The sequence below is a fragment of the Staurois parvus genome, unplaced genomic scaffold (genome assembly GCF_062004578.1).
Source record: "Staurois parvus isolate SC_StPar_1 unplaced genomic scaffold, SC_StPar_1.0 ptg000543l, whole genome shotgun sequence".
Taxonomy (NCBI): domain Eukaryota; kingdom Metazoa; phylum Chordata; class Amphibia; order Anura; family Ranidae; genus Staurois; species Staurois parvus.
In genome coordinates this window covers 1,396,897-1,416,631 of record NW_028318339.1, presented here as the reverse complement: position 1 = coordinate 1,416,631, position 19,735 = coordinate 1,396,897, and the positions used below count along the sequence as shown (strand labels likewise).

The window sequence follows — 19,735 nt, the reverse complement described above, 5'->3', positions numbered from 1 at the left end:
CTCCCCCGGCACTCAAGGTGAGGATGCCAAAGTGCGCCCCTCCCCCGAGCCCCTTCATTCGGGAAAACAAAAAGGCAGCAAATGCCATAAGCGCTCTCTTACACCCTGAGCCCCCGCTCACATCAAAACCAATTTCAAAATTGGGTGACCTGCTGACACCAATGCCTATGCAAATCGCACCAAAAGCTCTGCTGCGTGCACTACTTTAGAAGTCGGCGCGGCTCCGACAAAGCCGGAACCGCACCCGTACGACCGCTCTAATAGCGGACAATAGGGTGCGACTTGGCCTACAGTTTTACAAGTCGCAGGCCAAGTTGCACCTGACGTGACCGGGGTGTAAGGGGCATGCCAGCGTGTGCGTTCTCATAGCGCACGTCTAGGACAGACCACTCGTTTCAATAGGCTTCCCTAGGTGAATAGATCGATTTTAAAACCACAGAGATACATAAATCAATCAAAGTGAGTTGAAAATAATATAGCAAAAAAACAAAACCAATGTACCTCGGACACGGCCGATGACAGATCTGAGTACCGGCCCCGTTGCTGGTACCATGTGACCTGCTGTGACCAATCACAGCAGGTCACATGACAGTTGTACACCATGGATGGCTTCATGCATGCCATCCATTGTCTACTAGTGTCTAGCTGTGAATCGTCACAGCGATCACATGCACATGTCATGTGATGAGCCGTGGCCAGATCACAGCTGAGCACAAAAAAAAAAAACAAACCCCTGAATGAATCGATGTCATTCAGGTAAATGCTTGCTTATAGCAAAGGAAGTCTTTGCTATAAGCAAATTGTGTAAGAAAAGAAAAAAAAAAAACTGATCACTTCCCCAAAGTAGTACAATGTTACTGTGGTAACATTGTACTACTTTGGTCATAGGGAAATATGAAAAGAAAATCTTGAAGAAAAAGAAAAAAAATGTAATAAAAAATGAACAATAATAAAAAAAAAAGTAAAAAAAATGATTTTTTTTTTTTTTTTTTTTTCCCCCATACTGTCACCAGTCAGTGTCCCTGATCACCGCTATGCCAGTGATAGGATGACGCTGTACTGCACTGGTGACAGTATGTAAAAAAAAATAATTGTGACAATCATTTTTTTCATTTTCTGAAAAATTCGGACAAAAAAAATACAACTTCAAAAAACTCGCCATGCCTCTTATGAAATCCGTCGTACTGTCTACTTTACAAAAAGGGGTCATTTGGGGAATATCTGTACTGTTCTGACATTCTTGGGCCTCAAGAAATTAGATTGGCTGTCACTACTTCAGGATTGATCAATATTCAGACCTATACCAGAGTTTGTGAACTCTATCACTTTCCTACAAACTAAAAAATACATCCTAATTTGGGTTATTTTCACCAAAGACATGTAGCAGAATACATCTCGGCCTAAATTTATGAAGAACCATTACGGATTTGCGAACTTTTATAACAGAAACAAAGAAAACCGTGTTTTGTTTTTAAATTTTCGGTCTTTTTTGGTTAATTTAGCCAAAAATAAAAACCCCAGCGGTGATTAAATACCACCAAAAGAAAGCTCTAGTTGTGTGAAGAAAACGATGAAATGTTTGTTTGGGTACAATGTTGTATGACCGAGCGAATTGTCATTGAAATTGTGAGAGCGCTGAAACCTGAAAAATGGCCTGGGCAGGAAGGGGGTAAAAGTGCCCGGCATGGAAATGGTTCATCGATACGAGAAAATCAAAAAGAGCCGCCTAGCGGAGGATGGTTTCCATCCAACGACCTCTGGGCCAGCTCTGGGAAAGGTCCCCTGGCACTCAAGGTGAGGATGCCAAAAGTGCGCCCCTCCCCCGAGCTCCTTCATTCGGGAAAACAAAAAGGGAACCAGGGAACAAATGCCATAAGCGCTCGCTTACACCCTGAGCCCCCGCTCACACCCAAAACCATTTCAAAATCGGGCGACCTGCTGACACCAATGCCTATGCAAACCGCACCAAAAGCTCTGCTGCGTGCACTACTTTAGAGGTCGGCGCGGCTCCGACAAAGCCGGAACCGCACCCATAGGACCGCTGTAATAGCGGACAATAGGGTGCGACTTGGCCTACAGTTTTGCAAGTCGCAGGCCAAGTTGCACCTGACGTGACCGGGGTGTAAGGGGCATGCCAGCGTGTGCGTTCTCGTAGCGCACGTCTAGGACAGACCACTCGTTTCAATAGGCTTCCCTAGGTGAATAGATCGATTTTAAAACCACAGAGATACATAAATCAATCAAAGTGAGTTGAAAATAATATAGCAAAAAAACAAAACCAATGTACCTCGGACACGGCCGATGACAGATCTGAGTACCGGCCCCGTTGCTGGTACCATGTGACCTGCTGTGACCAATCACAGCAGGTCACATGACAGTTGTACACCATGGATGGCTTCATGCATGCCATCCATTGTCTACTAGTGTCTAGCTGTGAATCGTCACAGCGATCACATGCACATGTCATGTGATGAGCCGTGGCCAGATCACAGCTGAGCACAAAAAAAAAAAAACAAAAAAAAAACAAACCCCTGAATGAATCGATGTCATTCAGGTAAATGCTTGCTTATAGCAAAGGAAGTCTTTGCTATAAGCAAATTGTGTAAGAAAAGAAAAAAAAAAAACTGATCACTTCCCCAAAGTAGTACAATGTTACTGTGGTAACATTGTACTACTTTGGTCATAGGGAAATATGAAAAGAAAATCTTGAAGAAAAAGAAAAAAAATGTAATAAAAAATGAATAATAATAAAAAAAAGTAAAAAAAATGATTTTTTTTTTTTTTTTTTTTCTTCCATACTGTCACCAGTCAGTGTCCCTGATCACCGCTATGCCAGTGATAGGATGACGCTGTACTGCACTGGTGACAGTATGTAAAAAAAAATAATTGTGACAATCATTTTTTTCATTTTCTGAAAAATTCGGACAAAAAAAATACAACTTCAAAAAACTCGCCATGCCTCTTATGAAATCCGTCGTACTGTCTACTTTACAAAAAGGGGTCATTTGGGGAATATCTGTACTGTTCTGACATTCTTGGGCCTCAAGAAATTAGATTGGCTGTCACTACTTCAGGATTGATCAATATTCAGACCTATACCAGAGTTTGTGAACTCTATCACTTTCCTACAAACTAAAAAATACATCCTAATTTGGGTTATTTTCACCAAAGACATGTAGCAGAATACATCTCGGCCTAAATTTATGAAGAACCATTACGGATTTGCGAACTTTTATAACAGAAACAAAGAAAACCGTGTTTTGTTTTTAAATTTTCGGTCTTTTTTGGTTAATTTAGCCAAAAATAAAAACCCCAGCGGTGATTAAATACCACCAAAAGAAAGCTCTAGTTGTGTGAAGAAAACGATGAAATGTTTGTTTGGGTACAATGTTGTATGACCGAGCGAATTGTCATTGAAATTGTGAGAGCGCTGAAACCTGAAAAATGGCCTGGGCAGGAAGGGGGTAAAAGTGCCCGGCATGGAAATGGTTCATCGATACGAGAAAATCAAAAAGAGCCGCCTAGCGGAGGATGGTTTCCATCCAACGACCTCTGGGCCAGCTCTGGGAAAGGTCCCCTGGCACTCAAGGTGAGGATGCCAAAAGTGCGCCCCTCCCCCGAGCTCCTTCATTCGGGAAAACAAAAAGGGAACCAGGGAACAAATGCCATAAGCGCTCGCTTACACCCTGAGCCCCCGCTCACACCCAAAACCATTTCAAAATCGGGCGACCTGCTGACACCAATGCCTATGCAAACCGCACCAAAAGCTCTGCTGCGTGCACTACTTTAGAGGTCGGCGCGGCTCCGACAAAGCCGGAACCGCACCCATAGGACCGCTGTAATAGCGGACAATAGGGTGCGACTTGGCCTACAGTTTTGCAAGTCGCAGGCCAAGTTGCACCTGACGTGACCGGGGTGTAAGGGGCATGCCAGCGTGTGCGTTCTCGTAGCGCACGTCTAGGACAGACCACTCGTTTCAATAGGCTTCCCTAGGTGAATAGATCGATTTTAAAACCACAGAGATACATAAATCAATCAAAGTGAGTTGAAAATAATATAGCAAAAAAACAAAACCAATGTACCTCGGACACGGCCGATGACAGATCTGAGTACCGGCCCCGTTGCTGGTACCATGTGACCTGCTGTGACCAATCACAGCAGGTCACATGACAGTTGTACACCATGGATGGCTTCATGCATGCCATCCATTGTCTACTAGTGTCTAGCTGTGAATCGTCACAGCGATCACATGCACATGTCATGTGATGAGCCGTGGCCAGATCACAGCTGAGCACAAAAAAAAAAAAAAAAAACAAACCCCTGAATGAATCGATGTCATTCAGGTAAATGCTTGCTTATAGCAAAGGAAGTCTTTGCTATAAGCAAATTGTGTAAGAAAAGGAAAAAAAAAAACTGATCACTTCCCCAAAGTAGTACAATGTTACTGTGGTAACATTGTACTACTTTGGTCATAGGGAAATATGAAAAGAAAATCTTGAAGAAAAAGAAAAAAAATGTAATAAAAAATGAACAATAATAAAAAAAAAAGTAAAAAAAATGATTTTTTTTTTTTTTTTTTTTTCCCCCATACTGTCACCAGTCAGTGTCCCTGATCACCGCTATGCCAGTGATAGGATGACGCTGTACTGCACTGGTGACAGTATGTAAAAAAAAATAATTGTGACAATCATTTTTTTCATTTTCTGAAAAATTCGGACAAAAAAAATACAACTTCAAAAAACTCGCCATGCCTCTTATGAAATCCGTCGTACTGTCTACTTTACAAAAAGGGGTCATTTGGGGAATATCTGTACTGTTCTGACATTCTTGGGCCTCAAGAAATTAGATTGGCTGTCACTACTTCAGGATTGATCAATATTCAGACCTATACCAGAGTTTGTGAACTCTATCACTTTCCTACAAACTAAAAAATACATCCTAATTTGGGTTATTTTCACCAAAGACATGTAGCAGAATACATCTCGGCCTAAATTTATGAAGAACCATTACGGATTTGCGAACTTTTATAACAGAAACAAAGAAAACCGTGTTTTGTTTTTAAATTTTCGGTCTTTTTTGGTTAATTTAGCCAAAAATAAAAACCCCAGCGGTGATTAAATACCACCAAAAGAAAGCTCTAGTTGTGTGAAGAAAACGATGAAATGTTTGTTTGGGTACAATGTTGTATGACCGAGCGAATTGTCATTGAAATTGTGAGAGCGCTGAAACCTGAAAAATGGCCTGGGCAGGAAGGGGGTAAAAGTGCCCGGCATGGAAATGGTTCATCGATACGAGAAAATCAAAAAGAGCCGCCTAGCGGAGGATGGTTTCCATCCAACGACCTCTGGGCCAGCTCTGGGAAAGGTCCCCTGGCACTCAAGGTGAGGATGCCAAAAGTGCGCCCCTCCCCCGAGCTCCTTCATTCGGGAAAACAAAAAGGGAACCAGGGAACAAATGCCATAAGCGCTCGCTTACACCCTGAGCCCCCGCTCACACCCAAAACCATTTCAAAATCGGGCGACCTGCTGACACCAATGCCTATGCAAACCGCACCAAAAGCTCTGCTGCGTGCACTACTTTAGAGGTCGGCGCGGCTCCGACAAAGCCGGAACCGCACCCATAGGACCGCTGTAATAGCGGACAATAGGGTGCGACTTGGCCTACAGTTTTGCAAGTCGCAGGCCAAGTTGCACCTGACGTGACCGGGGTGTAAGGGGCATGCCAGCGTGTGCGTTCTCGTAGCGCACCTCTAGGACAGACCACTCGTTTCAATAGGCTTCCCTAGGTGGATAGATGGCGCAGGCACCATTTTTAAAACCACAGAGATACATCAATCAATCAAAGTGAGTTGAAAATAATATAGCAAAAAAACAAAACCAATGGACTAAAATGGCTCTTTAATAATTACCAGGAAATCCAAATCCAAAATAGCCGCCTAGCAGAGGATGGTTTGGATCCAACCACCTCTGCTTTATGGGCCCAGCAAGGCATGGTGGGCGTGGCCTGCCTGCCTTCCCACAATGCCTCCTGGCAGAGCTGCTCACTTGCATGCGGTGTCCTGCTTAACAATAGCCTGTGTGCTCCTCATTTTCTTCAGTAAAATCAACTTTTCAACTGACAGACATTATTGATCACATTGATTATGATTATACAAAAAGCATTCTTAGAATTCATAAACATAGTTTGGCAGAAATAGCGCAGAACACCGACATTCAACGCTCTCCATAAGATGATCTTCTGACCTCTTTGACGGCTTATATACCCCTCGGGCTCTCCCATTGCTTTGCCCCCCCGCATCGGCGGGTGGGCAGGATTACAATCGTGGAACGATACAGAGAAAATTAGCAAGCCCCTGCGTAAGGTTGACATGCTAACCCATGAAGCGGTCCCAAATTTTTTCCTCAAACAGCCTTCCTTCAATTCAATGCTTTGGATTTCTTGCTTTCTTTCTTTCTTTTTTTTTTTTTTTACTCTTAGCATCAACTATTTTAAAAAATAAAAATTACAAGCTGCGGCTTACGGTTAGAGCGCAACTGAAAGCTGCACGTGCCCTAGCGGCTTCTCCCACCAACCTTCTCTGAAGAAGAGCAGCACGCCTATGGGCATCCCACTGCCCCGTTAGTCTATGGGGGCGCTCCATTCTCTCACTCCTTCTCTTGGCTCCCCTTTCTTTCCCAATGCCTTTCTATACGGCCAGCTCTGGGAAAGCTCCCCCGGCACTCAAGGTGAGGATGCCAAAGTGCGCCCCTCCCCCGAGCCCCTTCATTCGGGAAAACAAAAAGGCAGCAAATGCCATAAGCGCTCTCTTACACCCTGAGCCCCCGCTCACATCAAAACCAATTTCAAAATTGGGTGACCTGCTGACACCAATGCCTATGCAAATCGCACCAAAAGCTCTGCTGCGTGCACTACTTTAGAAGTCGGCGCGGCTCCGACAAAGCCGGAACCGCACCCGTACGACCGCTCTAATAGCGGACAATAGGGTGCGACTTGGCCTACAGTTTTACAAGTCGCAGGCCAAGTTGCACCTGACGTGACCGGGGTGTAAGGGGCATGCCAGCGTGTGCGTTCTCATAGCGCACGTCTAGGACAGACCACTCGTTTCAATAGGCTTCCCTAGGTGAATAGATCGATTTTAAAACCACAGAGATACATAAATCAATCAAAGTGAGTTGAAAATAATATAGCAAAAAAACAAAACCAATGTACCTCGGACACGGCCGATGACAGATCTGAGTACCGGCCCCGTTGCTGGTACCATGTGACCTGCTGTGACCAATCACAGCAGGTCACATGACAGTTGTACACCATGGATGGATTCATGCATGCCATCCATTGTCTACTAGTGTCTAGCTGTGAATCGTCACAGCGATCACATGCACATGTCATGTGATGAGCCGTGGCCAGATCACAGCTGAGCACAAAAAAAAAAAAAAAAAAAAACAAACCCCTGAATGAATCGATGTCATTCAGGTAAATGCTTGCTTATAGCAAAGGAAGTCTTTGCTATAAGCAAATTGTGTAAGAAAAGAAAAAAAAAAAACTGATCACTTCCCCAAAGTAGTACAATGTTACTGTGGTAACATTGTACTACTTTGGTCATAGGGAAATATGAAAAGAAAATCTTGAAGAAAAAGAAAAAAAATGTAATAAAAAATGAACAATAATAAAAAAAAAAGTAAAAAAAATGATTTTTTTTTTTTTTTTTTTTTCCCCCATACTGTCACCAGTCAGTGTCCCTGATCACCGCTATGCCAGTGATAGGATGACGCTGTACTGCACTGGTGACAGTATGTAAAAAAAAATAATTGTGACAATCATTTTTTTCATTTTCTGAAAAATTCGGACAAAAAAAATACAACTTCAAAAAACTCGCCATGCCTCTTATGAAATCCGTCGTACTGTCTACTTTACAAAAAGGGGTCATTTGGGGAATATCTGTACTGTTCTGACATTCTTGGGCCTCAAGAAATTAGATTGGCTGTCACTACTTCAGGATTGATCAATATTCAGACCTATACCAGAGTTTGTGAACTCTATCACTTTCCTACAAACTAAAAAATACATCCTAATTTGGGTTATTTTCACCAAAGACATGTAGCAGAATACATCTCGGCCTAAATTTATGAAGAACCATTACGGATTTGCGAACTTTTATAACAGAAACAAAGAAAACCGTGTTTTGTTTTTAAATTTTCGGTCTTTTTTGGTTAATTTAGCCAAAAATAAAAACCCCAGCGGTGATTAAATACCACCAAAAGAAAGCTCTAGTTGTGTGAAGAAAACGATGAAATGTTTGTTTGGGTACAATGTTGTATGACCGAGCGAATTGTCATTGAAATTGTGAGAGCGCTGAAACCTGAAAAATGGCCTGGGCAGGAAGGGGGTAAAAGTGCCCGGCATGGAAATGGTTCATCGATACGAGAAAATCAAAAAGAGCCGCCTAGCGGAGGATGGTTTCCATCCAACGACCTCTGGGCCAGCTCTGGGAAAGGTCCCCTGGCACTCAAGGTGAGGATGCCAAAAGTGCGCCCCTCCCCCGAGCTCCTTCATTCGGGAAAACAAAAAGGGAACCAGGGAACAAATGCCATAAGCGCTCGCTTACACCCTGAGCCCCCGCTCACACCCAAAACCATTTCAAAATCGGGCGACCTGCTGACACCAATGCCTATGCAAACCGCACCAAAAGCTCTGCTGCGTGCACTACTTTAGAGGTCGGCGCGGCTCCGACAAAGCCGGAACCGCACCCATAGGACCGCTGTAATAGCGGACAATAGGGTGCGACTTGGCCTACAGTTTTGCAAGTCGCAGGCCAAGTTGCACCTGACGTGACCGGGGTGTAAGGGGCATGCCAGCGTGTGCGTTCTCGTAGCGCACGTCTAGGACAGACCACTCGTTTCAATAGGCTTCCCTAGGTGAATAGATCGATTTTAAAACCACAGAGATACATAAATCAATCAAAGTGAGTTGAAAATAATATAGCAAAAAAACAAAACCAATGTACCTCGGACACGGCCGATGACAGATCTGAGTACCGGCCCCGTTGCTGGTACCATGTGACCTGCTGTGACCAATCACAGCAGGTCACATGACAGTTGTACACCATGGATGGCTTCATGCATGCCATCCATTGTCTACTAGTGTCTAGCTGTGAATCGTCACAGCGATCACATGCACATGTCATGTGATGAGCCGTGGCCAGATCACAGCTGAGCACAAAAAAAAAAAAAAAAAAACAAACCCCTGAATGAATCGATGTCATTCAGGTAAATGCTTGCTTATAGCAAAGGAAGTCTTTGCTATAAGCAAATTGTGTAAGAAAAGGAAAAAAAAAAACTGATCACTTCCCCAAAGTAGTACAATGTTACTGTGGTAACATTGTACTACTTTGGTCATAGGGAAATATGAAAAGAAAATCTTGAAGAAAAAGAAAAAAAATGTAATAAAAAATGAACAATAATAAAAAAAAAAGTAAAAAAAATGATTTTTTTTTTTTTTTTTTTTTCCCCCATACTGTCACCAGTCAGTGTCCCTGATCACCGCTATGCCAGTGATAGGATGACGCTGTACTGCACTGGTGACAGTATGTAAAAAAAAATAATTGTGACAATCATTTTTTTCATTTTCTGAAAAATTCGGACAAAAAAAATACAACTTCAAAAAACTCGCCATGCCTCTTATGAAATCCGTCGTACTGTCTACTTTACAAAAAGGGGTCATTTGGGGAATATCTGTACTGTTCTGACATTCTTGGGCCTCAAGAAATTAGATTGGCTGTCACTACTTCAGGATTGATCAATATTCAGACCTATACCAGAGTTTGTGAACTCTATCACTTTCCTACAAACTAAAAAATACATCCTAATTTGGGTTATTTTCACCAAAGACATGTAGCAGAATACATCTCGGCCTAAATTTATGAAGAACCATTACGGATTTGCGAACTTTTATAACAGAAACAAAGAAAACCGTGTTTTGTTTTTAAATTTTCGGTCTTTTTTGGTTAATTTAGCCAAAAATAAAAACCCCAGCGGTGATTAAATACCACCAAAAGAAAGCTCTAGTTGTGTGAAGAAAACGATGAAATGTTTGTTTGGGTACAATGTTGTATGACCGAGCGAATTGTCATTGAAATTGTGAGAGCGCTGAAACCTGAAAAATGGCCTGGGCAGGAAGGGGGTAAAAGTGCCCGGCATGGAAATGGTTCATCGATACGAGAAAATCAAAAAGAGCCGCCTAGCGGAGGATGGTTTCCATCCAACGACCTCTGGGCCAGCTCTGGGAAAGGTCCCCTGGCACTCAAGGTGAGGATGCCAAAAGTGCGCCCCTCCCCCGAGCTCCTTCATTCGGGAAAACAAAAAGGGAACCAGGGAACAAATGCCATAAGCGCTCGCTTACACCCTGAGCCCCCGCTCACACCCAAAACCATTTCAAAATCGGGCGACCTGCTGACACCAATGCCTATGCAAACCGCACCAAAAGCTCTGCTGCGTGCACTACTTTAGAGGTCGGCGCGGCTCCGACAAAGCCGGAACCGCACCCATAGGACCGCTGTAATAGCGGACAATAGGGTGCGACTTGGCCTACAGTTTTGCAAGTCGCAGGCCAAGTTGCACCTGACGTGACCGGGGTGTAAGGGGCATGCCAGCGTGTGCGTTCTCGTAGCGCACCTCTAGGACAGACCACTCGTTTCAATAGGCTTCCCTAGGTGGATAGATGGCGCAGGCACCATTTTTAAAACCACAGAGATACATCAATCAATCAAAGTGAGTTGAAAATAATATAGCAAAAAAACAAAACCAATGGACTAAAATGGCTCTTTAATAATTACCAGGAAATCCAAATCCAAAATAGCCGCCTAGCAGAGGATGGTTTGGATCCAACCACCTCTGCTTTATGGGCCCAGCAAGGCATGGTGGGCGTGGCCTGCCTGCCTTCCCACAATGCCTCCTGGCAGAGCTGCTCACTTGCATGCGGTGTCCTGCTTAACAATAGCCTGTGTGCTCCTCATTTTCTTCAGTAAAATCAACTTTTCAACTGACAGACATTATTGATCACATTGATTATGATTATACAAAAAGCATTCTTAGAATTCATAAACATAGTTTGGCAGAAATAGCGCAGAACACCGACATTCAACGCTCTCCATAAGATGATCTTCTGACCTCTTTGACGGCTTATATACCCCTCGGGCTCTCCCATTGCTTTGCCCCCCCGCATCGGCGGGTGGGCAGGATTACAATCGTGGAACGATACAGAGAAAATTAGCAAGCCCCTGCGTAAGGTTGACATGCTAACCCATGAAGCGGTCCCAAATTTTTTCCTCAAACAGCCTTCCTTCAATTCAATGCTTTGGATTTCTTGCTTTCTTTCTTTCTTTTTTTTTTTTTTTACTCTTAGCATCAACTATTTTAAAAAATAAAAATTACAAGCTGCGGCTTACGGTTAGAGCGCAACTGAAAGCTGCACGTGCCCTAGCGGCTTCTCCCACCAACCTTCTCTGAAGAAGAGCAGCACGCCTATGGGCATCCCACTGCCCCGTTAGTCTATGGGGGCGCTCCATTCTCTCACTCCTTCTCTTGGCTCCCCTTTCTTTCCCAATGCCTTTCTATACGGCCAGCTCTGGGAAAGCTCCCCCGGCACTCAAGGTGAGGATGCCAAAGTGCGCCCCTCCCCCGAGCCCCTTCATTCGGGAAAACAAAAAGGCAGCAAATGCCATAAGCGCTCTCTTACACCCTGAGCCCCCGCTCACATCAAAACCAATTTCAAAATTGGGTGACCTGCTGACACCAATGCCTATGCAAATCGCACCAAAAGCTCTGCTGCGTGCACTACTTTAGAAGTCGGCGCGGCTCCGACAAAGCCGGAACCGCACCCGTACGACCGCTCTAATAGCGGACAATAGGGTGCGACTTGGCCTACAGTTTTACAAGTCGCAGGCCAAGTTGCACCTGACGTGACCGGGGTGTAAGGGGCATGCCAGCGTGTGCGTTCTCATAGCGCACGTCTAGGACAGACCACTCGTTTCAATAGGCTTCCCTAGGTGAATAGATCGATTTTAAAACCACAGAGATACATAAATCAATCAAAGTGAGTTGAAAATAATATAGCAAAAAAACAAAACCAATGTACCTCGGACACGGCCGATGACAGATCTGAGTACCGGCCCCGTTGCTGGTACCATGTGACCTGCTGTGACCAATCACAGCAGGTCACATGACAGTTGTACACCATGGATGGATTCATGCATGCCATCCATTGTCTACTAGTGTCTAGCTGTGAATCGTCACAGCGATCACATGCACATGTCATGTGATGAGCCGTGGCCAGATCACAGCTGAGCACAAAAAAAAAAAAAAAAAAAAACAAACCCCTGAATGAATCGATGTCATTCAGGTAAATGCTTGCTTATAGCAAAGGAAGTCTTTGCTATAAGCAAATTGTGTAAGAAAAGAAAAAAAAAAAACTGATCACTTCCCCAAAGTAGTACAATGTTACTGTGGTAACATTGTACTACTTTGGTCATAGGGAAATATGAAAAGAAAATCTTGAAGAAAAAGAAAAAAAATGTAATAAAAAATGAACAATAATAAAAAAAAAAGTAAAAAAAATGATTTTTTTTTTTTTTTTTTTTTCCCCCATACTGTCACCAGTCAGTGTCCCTGATCACCGCTATGCCAGTGATAGGATGACGCTGTACTGCACTGGTGACAGTATGTAAAAAAAAATAATTGTGACAATCATTTTTTTCATTTTCTGAAAAATTCGGACAAAAAAAATACAACTTCAAAAAACTCGCCATGCCTCTTATGAAATCCGTCGTACTGTCTACTTTACAAAAAGGGGTCATTTGGGGAATATCTGTACTGTTCTGACATTCTTGGGCCTCAAGAAATTAGATTGGCTGTCACTACTTCAGGATTGATCAATATTCAGACCTATACCAGAGTTTGTGAACTCTATCACTTTCCTACAAACTAAAAAATACATCCTAATTTGGGTTATTTTCACCAAAGACATGTAGCAGAATACATCTCGGCCTAAATTTATGAAGAACCATTACGGATTTGCGAACTTTTATAACAGAAACAAAGAAAACCGTGTTTTGTTTTTAAATTTTCGGTCTTTTTTGGTTAATTTAGCCAAAAATAAAAACCCCAGCGGTGATTAAATACCACCAAAAGAAAGCTCTAGTTGTGTGAAGAAAACGATGAAATGTTTGTTTGGGTACAATGTTGTATGACCGAGCGAATTGTCATTGAAATTGTGAGAGCGCTGAAACCTGAAAAATGGCCTGGGCAGGAAGGGGGTAAAAGTGCCCGGCATGGAAATGGTTCATCGATACGAGAAAATCAAAAAGAGCCGCCTAGCGGAGGATGGTTTCCATCCAACGACCTCTGGGCCAGCTCTGGGAAAGGTCCCCTGGCACTCAAGGTGAGGATGCCAAAAGTGCGCCCCTCCCCCGAGCTCCTTCATTCGGGAAAACAAAAAGGGAACCAGGGAACAAATGCCATAAGCGCTCGCTTACACCCTGAGCCCCCGCTCACACCCAAAACAATTTCAAAATCGGGCGACCTGCTGACACCAATGCCTATGCAAACCGCACCAAAAGCTCTGCTGCGTGCACTACTTTAGAGGTCGGCGCGGCTCCGACAAAGCCGGAACCGCACCCATAGGACCGCTGTAATAGCGGACAATAGGGTGCGACTTGGCCTACAGTTTTACAAGTCGCAGGCCAAGTTGCACCTGACGTGACCGGGGTGTAAGGGGCATGCCAGCGTGTGCGTTCTCGTAGCGCACCTCTAGGACAGACCACACGTTTCAATAGGCTTCCCTAGGTGGATAGATGGCGCAGGCACCATTTTTAAAACCACAGAGATACATCAATCAATCAAAGTGAGTTGAAAATAATATAGCAAAAAAACAAAACCAATGGACTAAAATGGCTCTTTAATAATTACCAGGAAATCCAAATCCAAAATAGCCGCCTAGCAGAGGATGGTTTGGATCCAACCACCTCTGCTTTATGGGCCCAGCAAGGCATGGTGGGCGTGGCCTGCCTGCCTTCCCACAATGCCTCCTGGCAGAGCTGCTCACTTGCATGCGGTGTCCTGCTTAACAATAGCCTGTGTGCTCCTCATTTTCTTCAGTAAAATCAACTTTTCAACTGACAGACATTATTGATCACATTGATTATGATTATACAAAAAGCATTCTTAGAATTCATAAACATAGTTTGGCAGAAATAGCGCAGAACACCGACATTCAACGCTCTCCATAAGCTGATCTTCTGACCTCTTTGAGGGCTTATATACCCCTCGGGCTCTCCCATTGCTTTGCCCCCCGCATCGGCGGGTGGGCAGGATTACAATCGTGGAACGATACAGAGAAAATTAGCAAGCCCCTGCGTAAGGTTGACATGCTAACCCATGAAGCGGTCCCAAATTTTTTCCTCAAACAGCCTTCCTTCAATTCAATGCTTTGGATTTCTTGCTTTCTTTCTTTCTTTTTTTTTTTTTTTACTCTTAGCATCAACTATTTTAAAAAATAAAAATTACAAGCTGCGGCTTACGGTTAGAGCGCAACTGAAAGCTGCACGTGCCCTAGCGGCTTCTCCCACCAACCTTCTCTGAAGAAGAGCAGCACGCCTATGGGCATCCCACTGCCCCGTTAGTCTATGGGGGCGCTCCATTCTCTCACTCCTTCTCTTGGCTCCCCTTTCTTTCCCAATGCCTTTCTATACGGCCAGCTCTGGGAAAGCTCCCCCGGCACTCAAGGTGAGGATGCCAAAGTGCGCCCCTCCCCCGAGCCCCTTCATTCGGGAAAACAAAAAGGCAGCAAATGCCATAAGCGCTCTCTTACACCCTGAGCCCCCGCTCACATCAAAACCAATTTCAAAATTGGGTGACCTGCTGACACCAATGCCTATGCAAATCGCACCAAAAGCTCTGCTGCGTGCACTACTTTAGAAGTCGGCGCGGCTCCGACAAAGCCGGAACCGCACCCGTACGACCGCTCTAATAGCGGACAATAGGGTGCGACTTGGCCTACAGTTTTACAAGTCGCAGGCCAAGTTGCACCTGACGTGACCGGGGTGTAAGGGGCATGCCAGCGTGTGCGTTCTCATAGCGCACGTCTAGGACAGACCACTCGTTTCAATAGGCTTCCCTAGGTGAATAGATCGATTTTAAAACCACAGAGATACATAAATCAATCAAAGTGAGTTGAAAATAATATAGCAAAAAAACAAAACCAATGTACCTCGGACACGGCCGATGACAGATCTGAGTACCGGCCCCGTTGCTGGTACCATGTGACCTGCTGTGACCAATCACAGCAGGTCACATGACAGTTGTACACCATGGATGGCTTCATGCATGCCATCCATTGTCTACTAGTGTCTAGCTGTGAATCGTCACAGCGATCACATGCACATGTCATGTGATGAGCCGTGGCCAGATCACAGCTGAGCACAAAAAAAAAAAAAAAAAAACAAACCCCTGAATGAATCGATGTCATTCAGGTAAATGCTTGCTTATAGCAAAGGAAGTCTTTGCTATAAGCAAATTGTGTAAGAAAAGAAAAAAAAAAAACTGATCACTTCCCCAAAGTAGTACAATGTTACTGTGGTAACATTGTACTACTTTGGTCATAGGGAAATATGAAAAGAAAATCTTGAAGAAAAAGAAAAAAAATGTAATAAAAAATGAATAATAATAAAAAAAAAGTAAAAAAAATGATTTTTTTTTTTTTTTTTTTTCTTCCATACTGTCACCAGTCAGTGTCCCTGATCACCGCTATGCCAGTGATAGGATGACGCTGTACTGCACTGGTGACAGTATGTAAAAAAAAATAATTGTGACAATCATTTTTTTCATTTTCTGAAAAATTCGGACAAAAAAAATACAACTTCAAAAAACTCGCCATGCCTCTTATGAAATCCGTCGTACTGTCTACTTTACAAAAAGGGGTCATTTGGGGAATATCTGTACTGTTCTGACATTCTTGGGCCTCAAGAAATTAGATTGGCTGTCACTACTTCAGGATTGATCAATATTCAGACCTATACCAGAGTTTGTGAACTCTATCACTTTCCTACAAACTAAAAAATACATCCTAATTTGGGTTATTTTCACCAAAGACATGTAGCAGAATACATCTCGGCCTAAATTTATGAAGAACCATTACGGATTTGCGAACTTTTATAACAGAAACAAAGAAAACCGTGTTTTGTTTTTAAATTTTCGGTCTTTTTTGGTTAATTTAGCCAAAAATAAAAACCCCAGCGGTGATTAAATACCACCAAAAGAAAGCTCTAGTTGTGTGAAGAAAACGATGAAATGTTTGTTTGGGTACAATGTTGTATGACCGAGCGAATTGTCATTGAAATTGTGAGAGCGCTGAAACCTGAAAAATGGCCTGGGCAGGAAGGGGGTAAAAGTGCCCGGCATGGAAATGGTTCATCGATACGAGAAAATCAAAAAGAGCCGCCTAGCGGAGGATGGTTTCCATCCAACGACCTCTGGGCCAGCTCTGGGAAAGGTCCCCTGGCACTCAAGGTGAGGATGCCAAAAGTGCGCCCCTCCCCCGAGCTCCTTCATTCGGGAAAACAAAAAGGGAACCAGGGAACAAATGCCATAAGCGCTCGCTTACACCCTGAGCCCCCGCTCACACCCAAAACCATTTCAAAATCGGGCGACCTGCTGACACCAATGCCTATGCAAACCGCACCAAAAGCTCTGCTGCGTGCACTACTTTAGAGGTCGGCGCGGCTCCGACAAAGCCGGAACCGCACCCATAGGACCGCTGTAATAGCGGACAATAGGGTGCGACTTGGCCTACAGTTTTACAAGTCGCAGGCCAAGTTGCACCTGACGTGACCGGGGTGTAAGGGGCATGCCAGCGTGTGCGTTCTCGTAGCGCACCTCTAGGACAGACCACTCGTTTCAATAGGCTTCCCTAGGTGGATAGATGGCGCAGGCACCATTTTTAAAACCACAGAGATACATCAATCAATCAAAGTGAGTTGAAAATAATATAGCAAAAAAACAAAACCAATGGACTAAAATGGCTCTTTAATAATTACCAGGAAATCCAAATCCAAAATAGCCGCCTAGCAGAGGATGGTTTGGATCCAACCACCTCTGCTTTATGGGCCCAGCAAGGCATGGTGGGCGTGGCCTGCCTGCCTTCCCACAATGCCTCCTGGCAGAGCTGCTCACTTGCATGCGGTGTCCTGCTTAACAATAGCCTGTGTGCTCCTCATTTTCTTCAGTAAAATCAACTTTTCAACTGACAGACATTATTGATCACATTGATTATGATTATACAAAAAGCATTCTTAGAATTCATAAACATAGTTTGGCAGAAATAGCGCAGAACACTGACATTCAACGCTCTCCATAAGCTGATCTTCTGACCTCTTTGACGGCTTATATACCCCTCGGGCTCTCCCATTGCTTTGCCCCCCGCATCGGCGGGTGGGCAGGATTACAATCGTGGAACGATACAGAGAAAATTAGCAAGCCCCTGCGTAAGGTTGACATGCTAACCCATGAAGCGGTCCCAAATTTTTTCCTCAAACAACCTTCCTTCAATTCAATGCTTTGGATTTCTTGCTTTCTTTCTTTCTTTTTTTTTTTTTTTACTCTTAGCATCAACTATTTTAAAAAATAAAAATTACAAGCTGCGGCTTACGGTTAGAGCGCAACTGAAAGCTGCACGTGCCCTAGCGGCTTCTCCCACCAACCTTCTCTGAAGAAGAGCAGCACGCCTATGGGCATCCCACTGCCCCGTTAGTCTATGGGGGCGCTCCATTCTCTCACTCCTTCTCTTGGCTCCCCTTTCTTTCCCAATGCCTTTCTATACGGCCAGCTCTGGGAAAGCTCCCCCGGCACTCAAGGTGAGGATGCCAAAGTGCGCCCCTCCCCCGAGCCCCTTCATTCGGGAAAACAAAAAGGCAGCAAATGCCATAAGCGCTCTCTTACACCCTGAGCCCCCGCTCACATCAAAACCAATTTCAAAATTGGGTGACCTGCTGACACCAATGCCTATGCAAATCGCACCAAAAGCTCTGCTGCGTGCACTACTTTAGAAGTCGGCGCGGCTCCGACAAAGCCGGAACCGCACCCGTACGACCGCTCTAATAGCGGACAATAGGGTGCGACTTGGCCTACAGTTTTACAAGTCGCAGGCCAAGTTGCACCTGACGTGACCGGGGTGTAAGGGGCATGCCAGCGTGTGCGTTCTCATAGCGCACGTCTAGGACAGACCACTCGTTTCAATAGGCTTCCCTAGGTGAATAGATCGATTTTAAAACCACAGAGATACATAAATCAATCAAAGTGAGTTGAAAATAATATAGCAAAAAAACAAAACCAATGTACCTCGGACACGGCCGATGACAGATCTGAGTACCGGCCCCGTTGCTGGTACCATGTGACCTGCTGTGACCAATCACAGCAGGTCACATGACAGTTGTACACCATGGATGGCTTCATGCATGCCATCCATTGTCTACTAGTGTCTAGCTGTGAATCGTCACAGCGATCACATGCACATGTCATGTGATGAGCCGTGGCCAGATCACAGCTGAGCACAAAAAAAAAAAAAAAAAAAAAACAAACCCCTGAATGAATCGATGTCATTCAGGTAAATGCTTGCTTATAGCAAAGGAAGTCTTTGCTATAAGCAAATTGTGTAAGAAAAGAAAAAAAAAAAACTGATCACTTCCCCAAAGTAGTACAATGTTACTGTGGTAACATTGTACTACTTTGGTCATAGGGAAATATGAAAAGAAAATCTTGAAGAAAAAGAAAAAAAATGTAATAAAAAATGAACAATAATAAAAAAAAAAGTAAAAAAAATGATTTTTTTTTTTTTTTTTTTTTCCCCCATACTGTCACCAGTCAGTGTCCCTGATCACCGCTATGCCAGTGATAGGATGACGCTGTACTGCACTGGTGACAGTATGTAAAAAAAAATAATTGTGACAATCATTTTTTTCATTTTCTGAAAAATTCGGACAAAAAAAATACAACTTCAAAAAACTCGCCATGCCTCTTATGAAATCCGTCGTACTGTCTACTTTACAAAAAGGGGTCATTTGGGGAATATCTGTACTGTTCTGACATTCTTGGGCCTCAAGAAATTAGATTGGCTGTCACTACTTCAGGATTGATCAATATTCAGACCTATACCAGAGTTTGTGAACTCTATCACTTTCCTACAAACTAAAAAATACATCCTAATTTGGGTTATTTTCACCAAAGACATGTAGCAGAATACATCTCGGCCTAAATTTATGAAGAACCATTACGGATTTGCGAACTTTTATAACAGAAACAAAGAAAACCGTGTTTTGTTTTTAAATTTTCGGTCTTTTTTGGTTAATTTAGCCAAAAATAAAAACCCCAGCGGTGATTAAATACCACCAAAAGAAAGCTCTAGTTGTGTGAAGAAAACGATGAAATGTTTGTTTGGGTACAATGTTGTATGACCGAGCGAATTGTCATTGAAATTGTGAGAGCGCTGAAACCTGAAAAATGGCCTGGGCAGGAAGGGGGTAAAAGTGCCCGGCATGGAAATGGTTCATCGATACGAGAAAATCAAAAAGAGCCGCCTAGCGGAGGATGGTTTCCATCCAACGACCTCTGGGCCAGCTCTGGGAAAGGTCCCCTGGCACTCAAGGTGAGGATGCCAAAAGTGCGCCCCTCCCCCGAGCTCCTTCATTCGG

General features: G+C 43.8%; 1 protein-coding gene and 4 non-coding genes across 6 annotated transcripts in view; 4 read left to right on the top strand and 1 right to left on the bottom strand.

The window, feature by feature from the left end:
- TASP1 (taspase 1) overlaps positions 1–19,735 on the bottom strand; it is a 663,695-nt gene that overhangs the window by 576,175 nt on the left and 67,785 nt on the right. The gene's annotated exons all lie outside the window — the stretch shown is intronic.
- Positions 6,291–6,397, top strand: LOC149451298 (U6 spliceosomal RNA). Its single transcript, XR_016315111.1, has one exon. It is a non-coding gene; the product is annotated as a U6 spliceosomal RNA (small nuclear RNA).
- LOC149451297 (U6 spliceosomal RNA) lies at positions 11,214–11,320 on the top strand. Its single transcript, XR_016315110.1, has one exon. It is a non-coding gene; the product is annotated as a U6 spliceosomal RNA (small nuclear RNA).
- LOC149451296 (U6 spliceosomal RNA) lies at positions 14,338–14,449 on the top strand. Its single transcript, XR_016315070.1, has one exon. It is a non-coding gene; the product is annotated as a U6 spliceosomal RNA (small nuclear RNA).
- Positions 17,463–17,574, top strand: LOC149451295 (U6 spliceosomal RNA). Its single transcript, XR_016315059.1, has one exon. It is a non-coding gene; the product is annotated as a U6 spliceosomal RNA (small nuclear RNA).